We start from the raw sequence: 14,486 nt of genomic DNA, 5'->3' as shown, positions 1-14,486 counted from the left end.
TATATCTGAATCGACAGCAGTGGTCATGAGTTGTCACAGGCAATACTCAGTGATTTTTGGCATAAACCACAAGCTGGGCATATCAGGACCTCAAGCTGCATATATGAAGATAACAACAGTTAAGAGGAGTTCAAACCCAGCAATCAACTTTTTGCAAAAACAAATTGAAGTTGTACAACAGTTAGAGGAGTTCAAACTCCAACTGTCAAATTCCTTCAAATAGGATGTCTTCAGTGATGCCTCTGTGTTGCCAAGAGACTCCATTTTCATTTCATTAATTGCTTTAACTACTAGCTGAGAATCAGCTTCAAAAATAACTTTCTTGTTTCATCTGGAGAATGCCCATGCTACTGCCTTTTCTGCTGCCAAGCACTCCAACTCTTCCGCTTCTACTGCTCTGCCAATGCTGGTGCATTCTGAGCCAATGTGCATACCTGCAATATCACGAGCTATTAGTCCCAGTCCACCAGTTTTAGTACGATTACAGAAAAAAACATCACAGTTAACTTTAACGTGATTATTTTCTGGAGGAAGCCAGACTTCAGAAATGTTTTTAGGTGCTTTAAACCTATTCTTGTTTCTCCCTGCACTCAAAGAGCCTGCTAAGAAATTTGTAATTTTCTTCACTAAAGTGTCAGGATCAACTTTTCTGTGTCCAGAAAGGATGCAACTCAGGCCAGGCTTTTTATGATTCCAATTTTATAAATGAGTTTCAAAAGATAAAGATATATGTATATCTGAAATTTGAATTTTGCAGAACTATTGCAGATATTTCCTTCCCATCTTTTAACAATAGGAAGATGGGATGAACAAAAATTTCATACCTGATAATAGGTTCTAATCCTAAAACAAAATACCTGAAATATTTTAAATTGCAAACAGAATACCACATAATTATCTTTTCATTAAGCACATGGTTCTCTAAACCAGAGTCTTTGTCTGTAACTTACTGCTATTGTCTCGTTGGTGATAACACAACCTTAAGTCCAACATTCATCAACTCCATAAACTTGCATTTAAACACGACCAACACTAGCCGGATCACCATTATCAGCAACTACACTAACACACCTATCTCATTGTGGTGAAAATAGCTTAAACCACGAGCTGCACCGATGGCTATGTTCATCCTTGTTGGCCAATCAATGGGCATATCAGGACCTCGAGCTGCATATATCAACATAAGCAATTAACTTTTTGCAAAAACAATTTGAAGCTGTACAACCAAAGCAGCAATCGAACCAATTAATTCAAGTTTCAACTATAATTTAGACAGAAAAGAACTAAATAGAGTTGGTTGAAGTTCCTTACCATGGAGGAAAGTGGCAAGACTCCCTTTAGGCATGTAATCAAACACGAGAAGCTTTTCTCCTTTGGGGCCTAAATAATAAGCTCTAAGAGCCCATATATTCAGATACGAACCTTCGCAAGAAAATTAACCTCTATTTCAAACTCCCTGCGACTTCTAGCAATCTTTTCCGTCAATCATAAACTATCGCATAAGTATTTCCCTCATTTTTTCTGCAGTTTCGGATAAAAATCATCTGCAGTAAATGGCAATGGCCCGTCAAAATAACTAATTCCTCACCAACTTCACCCCCAGTTTCCACTTCAGGCCCCATTGCAGCTGCACCCCCCACTGCCAACCATCCACTTCATTCCACCCTATATCCATTCTACCATGTGATAAGGTTAATCACCCACTCTCAATTTCCCTTCTAAACTCCCCAACTCTAAGGACCTGAAATGAGTGTACCTGTGTGTGTCCTCTCTAGTAGTATGTAAATGATCCTTCTGTTTTGTTGTTTCTTTGGATACATAATCCATCACACCACTTTTTCATTACTATAATCATTGACCCACGTACGGCATAGCAAAATCATGATTGTGCCTACTAGAATTCCCTCTGTGACTGCCAAAACAAACACAAGTTGTACTGCCATCTAGTGTAACCACAAAAGCCTCATAATGTTATGGAATATTTTAAAAGTCAGAACTGAACTTCCATCTCAAATATCCTTAAGTTCTCGGGTATTGCTCAACTCTAATGTCTGGCATGCTCTATTTTTGCGTTGTATGCAGTGAGACCTCATCACCAAGATAAACAGTTCTTTAAAAATGTTCAATTGCAACAAAGAAATGATCAATAATACGTTTAAGAAAACATGCAGAAGGGAATAAATTTTTACTAACTAAAGAATAAATGAATCACCAAATTGCTCATGGTAATTCAGGTTAGCTCACCATTTACCTTTACATATACAGTTGCAGAAATCGAAGGCTTCTAATTACAAGTTTCTTTTAACACAGTTACAATGATCACAAATGGCAATTGTCTTGTGAAACTCCACTTTCCAGATCTGAAGATAGTGCACATACCATAATAACAACATGTGCTGCCTGATCATCACTACAAATACACTCCACTTGCGGTTTTGGCACCTCTGAACCTTTGAACTTTGCTAGGCTAGAAAGTTCATGAACTGAATCAATAATACTTCCTATGCTCTCAATGACTTCCATCAGTAGAGTAGTTGTTTGAATTTCCGGCATCAGCTCAAAGATGTTTGTATCCTCCAATTTACATGACTGTAGGGAAACTTTGATATTATCTGCGGCATCCGTTGAGTTGCTAAGATGTTTTAAAATAGATTCAGAATATGCCATCATCTTAATTGAATTTGATAATTCTTTTAATGCTTTCCCTAACTCTGTACTCACTGTCATATTTTCCTTTTGAATCATCTTACTTAATTCCACTGATTGGGTTTGAGAAGTTTTGATGGAGTTGCAAAGAGATTGAATCTTGTATGCACATTGACGAGTTACCATGTTGATCTTCAAATAGTGCTTCCATGGATGACCATATCTAAACTTTCCGTGTGGTGGCTCCCTCTTGGCAAAATTAACAAGAGATTCTACAGCTGCCTTTGAGTTTATAACACTTTCACATCCAGGAAGGTGAAGTAAGTATTTGCTAGTGTTGTCATGAACTAGACCATCTCTTCCAATTGCTTCTAATAAATCCCCAAGTTTTTCCATGTTGAGACAAGTTTGATTATGCAAATCTTCTCCAGCCCATACAGGATAAACAAAGACTGAGATCATCACACCATATAAGACAACCGATCAAAACAGTGGAGAATCTGTGAAGAACCAATTCAAAGATTTCATCAATCCTGTAACCCGATACAGAAACTAAACTGAATGTTAATATGAAAGTTAAAACTCCGTAATCATATCTTGCTTTGATACCGGGAAAAAACCTAGAAAAGGACCCGACAGCGGCCAATAAGAATACAAAAGAACCGAGAAGAATGGGTTCTCCTCCCTTTCCGGCTAGGTCTGCTAGGTGATGAATAGCAACCCCTAAACCAGCACCTGCAAATGTTGCGATTGCCCTGTTCATTCCTTTACCCAAAGTGGCACCAACACTAAACTCAAAAACGACAACCACTGTTAAGATTGCACACATTGTTGCAGACTTGAATCCACCATAAATGGGACTAAAATAGAAGAGAATAGCGACCAATGCTAGGGTTATTCCAACTTTCAAGGAGTGAATTAGTCTTCTTGGATCGTCTCTCCCCAATTTTTCTACTTTACCCTCAAATTTGGTTCCACTTTGTATGAGCTTCCCAATGAAACCCTTAAACCATTCAAACCCACTTTCTAAATATCTGCCATTGTTGCTCTGTGAATCAAATTTCCCTGATTCAATATCCATTTTTGATGAATGAAGTATAGAAGATTGAACAGGGATTTTAAGAGAAATTGGTGAGGGAGTTGCAGAAGATTGATGAGTGATTTAGAGAAGAAGATTGAAGAAAGAAAGGTGAGGGATAATGTAGGATTATGATGAACTGTGGATCTATAGGGAGATCAGACGATAATATATAAGAAATATGAAAGCGTGTTCTGTTTAGAAATTTGAAATAGGGCAGCGTGAAAAAGGAAACTTGGCAAGAATTAGAAGTCGGAAGGTAGATGTCCGTTGCAGAACTTGGAAGTTCAAGAAATAGAAACCTTCTCTTAGCAAATTCAAAAGTGCCAGCCATAATCTTGCTGTGTGCCCCTAAGAAAATAAACCAATGCTTTCTGCTGGGTTTTAATTTTAACTTCTAAAATCCCTGCCGCCTTATTATGTAAGACTCTTAAAGAGGTGGGTGATAATAATACTAATGCGGGCATGTAAAGAACATATTTTACGGTGAAATGGACTAAATTAGTAGTAGTAAACTTATATTTACATACTGAGAGATTAAGAACAAGTTCCCGTTCTCAAACATTAGACAAAACTTTAAGAATAAAAGAATTTAATCTCAAACATAACTTTACTACAACTGCTAATACAATATCTATACTATTTTCAACCAAAAGCAACATCAACTTCTAAGAGGTGCCCATCAATTTGTAGGGGCGGCGACGGTGGCACCATCACCAGAGCCACTAACACCAGCACCACTATCATCACCTGAACTGGAAGCAAACTCAAGCTTAATTTCTTCGAATTTCCTAGGACTTCTAGCAATTTTTTCCCTCAATCTCTTCCCTGCAACTTCACTACCATCTTCCAATGTGGCCTTATAAACTGTCCCATAAGTACTCTTCCCCATTATTTCTGCAGTTGCACATAAAAGGTCATCGGCCGTAAATGTCAATGGCCCATCAACAATTAGGGGTATGAAGAAATCCACTCTCTCTCTCTCTGACTCTTTCTTTTTCATTTTCTTTCTGCTTTACTCTTTTGCACATCCCTAAAACCACATTTTCCATTCTTAAATTTTTTCAGAAAGCTTTTTAATCTGTTCTCATTCTCCCGATAGTTTTTTTTACAGAGTTAGGGTTTGTTATTTTTGATATGATGGTTTATTATTTTTGATATTTTATCACATATATTTTTGATATTAGGGTTCACTTATAAAAGTCGTATAAATTTGAAAATATCAATTAATATTATTTATGCATTCGAGCAAAGGAAAAAGCTCAGGTGTCACCTTTCCCCCCTTCTTTGAGGATTTCATTGGCCTTTTTTCCTTCTTATAGGGTTTATCGTTGTTTTCTTTCGGTCTCGGTTGTTTTCTTCCGGTTTCGGTTGATTTCTGTCATTGCGGAGCTTCATAGCCATAATAATTAATTCATGTAAGCTATAAAATGGTGAAATCATGACATTTTTTTTTTTAATTTTGTTTTGCAGTTGTTGGTCATATATCCTCTCGGGCGGTGAAGAATGAAACGATGAAATATAATCTCTTGGTTCACTTTTTCTGTTGTACATGGATTAGGTAATGAACTTACTTTTCTTTTTATTTGTTTTCTATGCTTTTAAGTTTTTAACCTTCCCATTTTACTTTTAGTTGTTGTGTGATCTATAAGATTGGAAAATAGAAAGCTCAATACATGGATCTGGTGATATTTGTACTTGAGGAATTCCTTTTATGTTTTGGTGTTATATATCTGTGTAACTTAATCCGTGCTTTTGTAGAGTATAGATGAAGGAAGTAATTGAGAATTTCTGTAAACAAGCCGAGAAGTTCGGACTCGAAGTTCGATTGTAGACCAGTCTGATGTACTAATTATTTTTGTACATTAGAAGTTATAACCTATTTATCTTCCTTGGTGAGCCAAACTACTACTAGGTACACCTTGATACTCTAGATTAATGCTTGGCGCATTATGTAACCCTAGCAAACAATAATGGTTTCCATTATGCTTGGCAAATCAGCAGTAGGCGATTTGAAGCATTGTTTGAGCTGTATGACACCATTAATTGTCGAAAACGGGAAATATACATGGATTAGTGGTCAAGTTCTACAAAAAAATACAAGACCATCGGACCTACATACGCATTCAACGGGTAGGAAAGAGAATCAGATAAAGGTGGAGATCAGTAATCAAGGTATGTAACCTAAACCTAACCTAATCCAGTTGTTATCTCTTTATCTCTTTGCTCTCGAGATTGTGGCTAGCAGGAGAAACAATTCTACATACGATACATGTAAGCAGTTGGTGGATTTAATATTAGTATTTTAATTAAACAAGACTGCTAAGTTGGGTATTTTTTATAGCTGTCATAGTGTGATTCCACTGCTCAAATATTTTTTATACATCATAAAGAAATCAATCAAAGAAAATGAAGTTTTGATGGGAGAGTTTGTGATCAAGAATGAGCAAGTATAATACGCTTTCCATTTGCACGTTTCTTTCGTAAACGTTTGTGGATTATACCGATTAATGTTTGTTTTTTTCTGGGGAACTACAATGAATGTAACATTGTGGGTTGGATTAGTTCACGTAATTACAAGTGTGATTACAGAGAACTCTAGGAACGTACCGATAATGGTGATAAAATGGGTGAAAAATGACTTGGGTAATAATATTTTTCATTTTGTTTTGCTTTAGAAAAATTGGTGTAGTTTACTTATTGTGGTATTACAGGTACGCTTAGCCTATTTACTATAGTTGCATCAAGGGTATTCATCAATTTGGATGTCCTGCAAACAAGTGCATGAATTCGTGTTGCTGTGAGTAATATGTGCTAAATAGATATAGACAAATTAATACTACACATGTTGCAACCGTGATTCCTTTTAGTAGACTTGATTTAGAGGCCACGTAGGTTGGTAGAGTAAATATGGACAAAATCCATCCATACGGAAATGTAGAGACTCTCTTTGACAGAGACGGACCAAGAAATATTGGTAGTGTCGGGATAGAATATGAGTAATGGCAAGTGCGGGCGGCAGAACCACGTACTTTTTTTTTGAAAGAACTGCATAGTCAATGGTACCTATGGAGCTTCATATTACACAAGTAAAAGTTTAAAATGTTCAAAATCTAATGAAATGTGATTGGAGAAATAAATTTATTTATATGGAAGAAAAATGTAAAGATAAATGGATGAAATGTTGAAATTTCAAACTGTAACAAAACATGGGATAAAATTTATTTAGGCTATATTAACTAATCATAATAATCATGGGCTAGATACTAAATTTTCTAGATAAAAATCTACTGGGTCATAAGTACGAATGCGCAATAGCCCGTATTAGCCCCTTGCTAGTCCCGTTCATGTTCTTTGAGGACTGGGAAGCTACTTTTGTGACAAATTATGACAGAAACAAGGTATGTAGTATCAGAAAGACCACTTGCTACTTATAGAACTTGCAAAAAGAAAAGCAGAATATGTGCGCAATCATAGTTCCTGCAGAAAATATCGAGGTGATTGTGTGGGAGATGTATCGTGTTAAAGAAATGAACATGTATTGTTGTTTTTTTTTTAAATGCACGTATCACGTTTAGTACACCATACTTCCATGAGGTAAATAAAAAAAGGATCTAATCATGTTTGCTTTTGTAGCGTTGTTATTTTTTTCTTAGTTCTGGATGTTGCCTCTTTGCAACGCAAGTGCATTTTTTTTCCTTTCTCAATGAGTTAGAATGTTGGATCATAACAATGCTGGATGATATTGATTCCAAAGGAAAAAAAATTCTTACCTCAAAACCTTCGGAAACCCCAATTCAGATTGAGTATTCAATTTCGCTCGCCAGAGGAGAGAGAGACCAGTAAATGTAAAACCATAAACTTTCATTTTTTACACCTAAACTTGCATTTTTTTTCCGAGTATAAAAAGTCCTTGGACACTACTAAACCAACCACTACATTTTTGATAAGGGGGCCTAACAACTGACAGAATGTCGGAGAGGTTCAGTCCTCCGTTCGAGTTTTCAAGTTTAGACACACATGAAGGATGCTGCATTTTATTTCATTGGTGCTTTTATTGTGTCGGGCCGAAAGTGAAATGATAAACATTTGAAAATGATAAGTTATGTGAATATGGTCGGAAGCTTTTCTTTAGCCTTTACACAATGCTTCTAAACAGACCACTCTCTTAAACAGCCGAAAAACGATCCCCTCACATAAGGTGGGCCCGCTGTTCTTGGGATTCGAATGGGCTATTGGGCCCCACACTTGGATGTCATGTGAGAGGGTTATTTTTGGGTTGTCTATTTAGACGGTATGTTAAGAATTTTGTTCCTTACAATGCATTGATCAAAAGTAAAACAACAAGTGGGGAGGCCTTCCGCAAAATCACTCTATAATCTTGTTCTTCAAGATTTGTTGACTCTTATAAATATTTTTGATTGCACTAGCAAATATCTTTCGTCCAACAAGGATTTTTATTGCTCTGTTTTAACTATTGCGTGGTGTATTTGGAGGGACAATGCTTTCACATCTTCCAACAAGTGTCTCTTAATACTCTGTATATGTTAGACTTGCTTATAAAATGATTCGTGATACAAATGATTTCCAATCTCTACGGATCCTAACAATCATTCATTTGTTGTCCAAGTTCATGTATCTCCCCATAGTGTACTGTGATGCTTCTTATGATAAAGATTCTAATAAATCTGGTGTTGGAGTTGTCATTTTCAACCAAACATGTGAGTGCAAAAGGTGCAAAACAGTTGTGAGCCAAGCAATAAACCCTGAAGAAGCTGAATGTTTAGCCCTACTTGAAGCTGCGAAGTGGGTTAAAGCAAGAGGTTACGCAAAAAAATTTATAAGTGATGCGAAGAACTCCATATCCTTTCTCAATGAAGATAAGGATCTGATTATGTTAGTGGAGAATTTAATGACTGGGATGATAAAACAACTAAATACAGTAGAAGATTCAATGTATCAGGTGAATGGTTGGGCAATAATCTTCCATTCGACCTTAATCAGATGTAATCTTTTTCTATATATATGAATATATATTCCTTTCCTAGCAAATAAAAAATCACCGGTCTCTCTGCTCATTATATGTTGGAAAATTCAGAGTAATAGAGGATGAAAACAAAGAACGAAAAGAATGTTGTATCACTGGAACTTCAAGGCCTTGCGATTCTTTTCAGCAATTATTTCGACCCTTCCCAAATAATTAGTGAGTACAGTCGGTCAGCGAAATATTTCTGTCACGATATAATGAAGCCCTAACAACGTTGTTGGATTCAAATGTTGTATTCCCTTGACCCAACCAAGAACATACTGTAATTGATTCTGAAGATGCTTAGAGAGAAAGAGTTTTTGATGATTTTTTTGGGAGAAAGCCTTCGCTATTTAAAGAGGAATTCATGCCTTTTGGAGGTGTCGTTTCATCTCCAACAGACGCTTTCAACGGGCATCCATTAATGGTTTCTCCAGGGAAGAAAACCCTATGGGAAGAGACGTGTCGATAGAAATTTTTAAAAACCGAAATAGGTTTTCAAAATTAAAAACCAAAAAAAAATATTCTACAGGACGCTGTCTCACACTCTGACCCCCGCGACCTGACCTTTCAGGTTGAACGCAGCCGGGAGGGGCTACGCCTCCCGGATCCCCCTGACAGTGGCAAACAATATTGAAAAATATCCAACATTATATTCTCTTGCGCAGACCACCTTAAATATTAGCTTATTTATCATTTATTTATAAGAAGAGTATTCATTACCTATTTTCATAGTAATATTTTTTATAACAAGCGTCCATTATTTCATAAGCAACAAACGGACCCGTGCATCGCATGGGTGAAAAACTAGTTTTCTTAAAAAGAAACAATCACTATAAGAGACATAACAGATCTTTTAATCTGCTTAATAAGAGAACATCACTGTAAATGACATAACCAAATTTTTCTACTAAAAGACAAAACATATCACTTAATCTGCTTAAAATTTCCACAGACTTATAAATGAAAGTGAACAAAATGAGGGGGTCGTTCTTCAAAAATAAACTTCGCCTCTTTAGAAGCGAGATACCATTCTCATCTAAGAAACAATGAAAACCCAGATTTCGGACTAGAAACTAGGAAATTATGCATGATTCCTTTAGAACAAAGTGCACATACACTTGTTTCTAACATACACCTAACGGAGAAGACCTAAAAATTTTACATGAACAGATGCACCTACACCTGAACATGAGAAAAATCCCTGAATTACTTACTTTAAGATAGTAACCACACATGTATCATGTTTGCAGACTAGACAGAAGAGACCCAAGTACTCAAAAAATACCAAATAGGAAGCATGAGAACCTAATTACTCACAGGCAACAGTTCGGGACTATTATCAAACAACATAGAGGCAACCAGTACTAATTCAGAGAGGATAGAGAAAGGCGACATAAGAACGATGTTTCATGTGATTTTTTATGTCCAAAGAAATCCTTATTCTCTTGTGAAAGTAAGGTCGCTCTTGTTGTTCTTTCGGGAATGATATTTTATGAGGGAGAGTTCTTAATTGAACAACTATGAATATTGTAGGAGTTTTCTTGTATCTTTATAAACTCCTTGATGAATACACTAGTTTTGGCTACGTGAAATCATCTAAACAAAGTTGATATGTTCTCTTTTGGTCATGAAATATCTCTATGGAAATTTCATTAGGATCCCACTAATTTTCGTACCTTTGCCAATTTATATTGACAAAAAGGGGGAGAATTAATGTGTAGTTCACACTACAAATACATATGGTTTACGGATCATTATGTAAGGGGGTGCGGTTTTCATATGAGATGAAGTATTGACTAAGGAAGAGTAATACATATCACTATAGTATTGCTGTCAAAGTTGTGATACAATTGGACTTTGATGCTGTGTAATAATACTATGACACTGTACAACAATGATTGAAAGCTACTGTTTTCTCATTGTTATAAATACGAATCTTAAACAACTATGATGTTGATTTGAACACATTCAGAATCACTGGAGTACTTGGAAGTGACGAAGATTTCGAGTAATGTTGAAGAACCAAGGAAATCAAGCATTTGGATTGAGATCTACAAAGTTTATTTATTTTATATTCCATATATATTGATAGTTTTTGTCACTAAAATTGACAAAGGGAGATATCGTTAGAGAACTGATCGGTCGAACTCGCAAGCATTTCTGTCTCAAGCTTGTTTGTCAAGTTTAGTTACCCAAACTATAAGTCTTGATTTCTAATCTAGTTATAACTAAGTCTCGGATTACGATAGAAAGTGTAGTTGAGCATTAGACTTCACGACGTTCATCGATTGAAGACGAAGAACTATTAAGGGGAGATTTTGGAACTTCATCAACAAAAGGTATGTGGAGACTTGAACTCATATATCACTCAAAAGTCTATCTACTCTATCTCCTATTTGAGACAAAAGTCGTATAGCTATATAGACTTCAATTATACATATTTGATATTTCGAGATGAGTTTAACTCGCTTACATATTTCTCGAAATATGTGTTGGTAAGCTTTCGCTTTAACCAAGTTCATCTTATATTCTTGACGAAAGTTAGAAGATGATCATGTGAAAATCGCCTAGTAACATCTTACATAATTTGAATGAGACAATCATTTGATGTAGACTCAGAGTGTTTCGTATTGATCATTCGATCACTTGAAAATTGCTTTGAAGCTAATAGTTTGTATGAGACAACTATTGTCGTCTCCGAGAATGTTTCAATGGTTGAAATGAGAGTTTAGAACAATTAGATATAAGCACAGTATTCGTACTTGCATATGTGTAATCCAAGTCCGGGAACCATGGTATGCATACCCGTATGCGTACTAATTGGTTTAGTAGAGGTCCGAGAACTAAGTACGCATACCGGTACGCATACCGGCGTGAGGTTCAAGTTCCGGGACTTTACTGAGTTTGTTGGTATGCGTACCTGTTCGCATATTGGTGACCCAAACTTAGTTTGGCCACTAAGGTATGCGTACCCGTTTGCATATTTGAGTGGGTTATGTTCTAAAATCGGTTTGTTCATGAACTAATACATTTATATAATAAGGAATTCAATCTTTTGAAACCGTGGCTATAATGTTCATGACTTGAATCGAGTGAATCAAAATCGATTTTGCTTTAATTGTGTCTTGTATACTTCTATGAGAATATAAACAATTGAACAACTCTAGAACTAGTTTCATTCGAGTCATTTGAACTAGTTATGGTTAAGATGAATAAGGTTGATATGAAAGTGTTCATATGGCTAACTTCGGTTAACTATTGTTGAGCCAACAAAGGTGTACACATTTAGGTACGGTTACTCATATTTAAATGAAGTCACTTTTCATTTGTGTGTAACAAGCTAAGTTCGATCTAACGGTTGAAAGATATTAGCTTGAGTCTAATAAGGTTTCTAACAGTGAATAATGAATGCGTTGTTACCAAAGTAACATTGATTGGAAACCCTGATTTGAAGACTATATAAAGGAGAACTCTAGAAACTGGAAAACATAATCCACACACCTCCTGTGTATACTAGTTGCAACTAGAGTCGTTTCTCCTTTAACCTTTGGTTTTTCAAAACCCTGTAGGTTAACGACTTGAGACTTCATTGGGATTGTCAAGCCAGACCCAACTATTTTCTCTGTAGTTGCGTGTTCTGATCTTGTTGTTTTCTATCGTGATTGAGTACTATCTTCTCTAATATTTTCTCGATATTTAATCTCTGATAGGCAAGATAAAAAGTAGTCACAAACATCTTCGTCTGATCGTTTGTGATTCCAAATATCTTGTTTCGCTACCATACGATTAATATTATTGTGAGGTGATTGATATTTCTAGGCTGTACTTCGGGAATATAAGTCCGGTATATCAATTGGTTCCTGTTCACCTTGATTTATCAAAATACGGAACAAAACTCTTAGGTTTATCTGTGGGAGACCGATTTGTCTATTCAATAGACTTTTCTGTGTGAGACGGATTGATTTATCAAGTCTTCGACTTTGAATCGTAGCAACTCTTAGTTGTGGGTGAGATCAGCTAAGGGAATCAAGTGCGTAGAGTTCTGCTGGGATTCAGAGACGTAAGGAGCGCAACTGTACCTTGATCAGTGTGAGATTGATTAGGGATCAACTACATTCCAGTGAAGTTAACTTGGAGTAGGCTAGTGTCTGTAGTGGCTTAATACAGTGTGGTGTTCAAATCTGGACTAGGTCCCGGGGTTTTTCTGCATTTGCAGTTTCCTCGTTAACAAAATTTCCAGTGTCTGTGTTATTTCTTTTGCGCATTATATTTGTTTATATAATTGAAATATCACAGGTTGTGCATAAGTTCAATCAATTGTAAATCCAACCTTTGGTTGTTGAATTGATTGACACTTGGATATTGGTTTTTGATACCGTCCAAATTATTTCTTATGTTCAATCGGGATTGCAAATTTCTATTTGTTTGATTGAAGATTGAATTGAGAAATAGAGATATAACTCTTGGATATACTTTTCTTAAGGTTGAGCCTGACTGTCTAGTTGATTCTCTTGAAATATATTGGAGTTAGTCCATACAGATTGCTAAGCGAAATATTGGGTGTGGTTGTTAGACCCCCACTTTTTCAGACATTTCTACAAGTCTTATGTTTATCAAGATAAAAAACTTGTTGATCACAAAGACCAGAAACCAAAAAGAAAAGTCTTCAAGTCTCCAATCTTCAAACTTTAAAGTAACCATTGTAAAAAACTTGATTCCACTATTGGTCAACACACACAGAACATAGTCTGTTGACGTTGATTGATCAAATGCTATCTATAAATCTTGAATCACTAGATCCATAATAGTCAATCCTCAAAAAATTTGAGTAGTCTTATATTTCGTAAGAGAAGGACCATAAAATAAACAAGTTTGATATATAACGATAACTATGCCGTTAGTTTTAATCAAATAAATAATCAATCAAAAAACTAAAACAATACGATTTAGTTTCCCAGCAACGGCACTACTAAAAGCTTCTTGATCTAAAAGACTTTAAACAAAGAAAACAATGATGTTTTATTTAAAAAGATTACTCATATGTCTCAACAAGTTGGCTTCCCACACGAATAATCAAGATGCATGTCAAAAGGATAAGTTTGTAAGAAAAAAAGACTCCACTATTTATAGTGTTATGACCAAGGATTCTCTGGAAAACAAGATACTATCAGGGTCCATATATTTCAAATCCTTGTATGCTATCTCACCTGTTTCAAGGATTAAATCTTGTGGCTTATAACCCCATCTAAGTATATGATGTGCAGATTGTACATCTCTGGATAGTGAATGCAAATTGAATCATTTTTCACGGGATAAAGATGGTTCAAACTGGTGCAATGCTTTAATCCATAACCGACACCGACAATAAGGATGTGGTAGCCAATATTTTATTATATATCTTTTGAGCCTTTTGCTGCAAAATGATCTATCTTTATCATCCCATAAACAACCATTGATAACCATATAAATTTTGATGTTGATGGTACTAAAACAACCATGGACTACTTTTATCGAGTTATTATTTCTGATTTCTTTATTTTTCAATTTCTTATACTCTTTAAACATATTTAGAAAATGAATTGCTTCTATGAATAAAGTAAGTCAGATTTTGCACAAAAAGAATTGATTACTTAAGTCACAACAGCTGCAGACAAACTAAATCATTAATAAAATTGAAGACTGCCAAAAGATAATTAACATGGAGATCTTACTAAACGGGTAAGACAAAAAAAA

At 35.6% G+C, this 14,486-nt stretch overlaps 1 long non-coding RNA gene and 1 pseudogene across 1 annotated transcript; both read right to left on the bottom strand.

The window, feature by feature from the left end:
• Window positions 1-234: 234 nt before the first annotated feature.
• On the bottom strand, window positions 235-1,615 carry LOC113338318. The gene is made up of 3 exons (XR_003354722.1): window positions 1,312-1,615; window positions 951-1,167; window positions 235-434 (listed from the first exon to the last, which is right to left on the bottom strand). It is a non-coding gene; the product is annotated as an uncharacterized LOC113338318 (long non-coding RNA).
• Window positions 1,616-2,018: 403 nt separating this feature from the next.
• On the bottom strand, window positions 2,019-3,871 carry LOC113338289 (annotated as a pseudogene).
• Window positions 3,872-14,486: the final 10,615 nt, after the last annotated feature.

Source organism: Papaver somniferum, unplaced genomic scaffold, assembly GCF_003573695.1.
Source record: "Papaver somniferum cultivar HN1 unplaced genomic scaffold, ASM357369v1 unplaced-scaffold_19, whole genome shotgun sequence".
In the NCBI taxonomy this organism is placed as follows: domain Eukaryota; kingdom Viridiplantae; phylum Streptophyta; class Magnoliopsida; order Ranunculales; family Papaveraceae; genus Papaver; species Papaver somniferum.
Note: the sequence above shows the minus strand (reverse complement) of the source record. Positions and strands in the feature narration are given on the sequence as shown.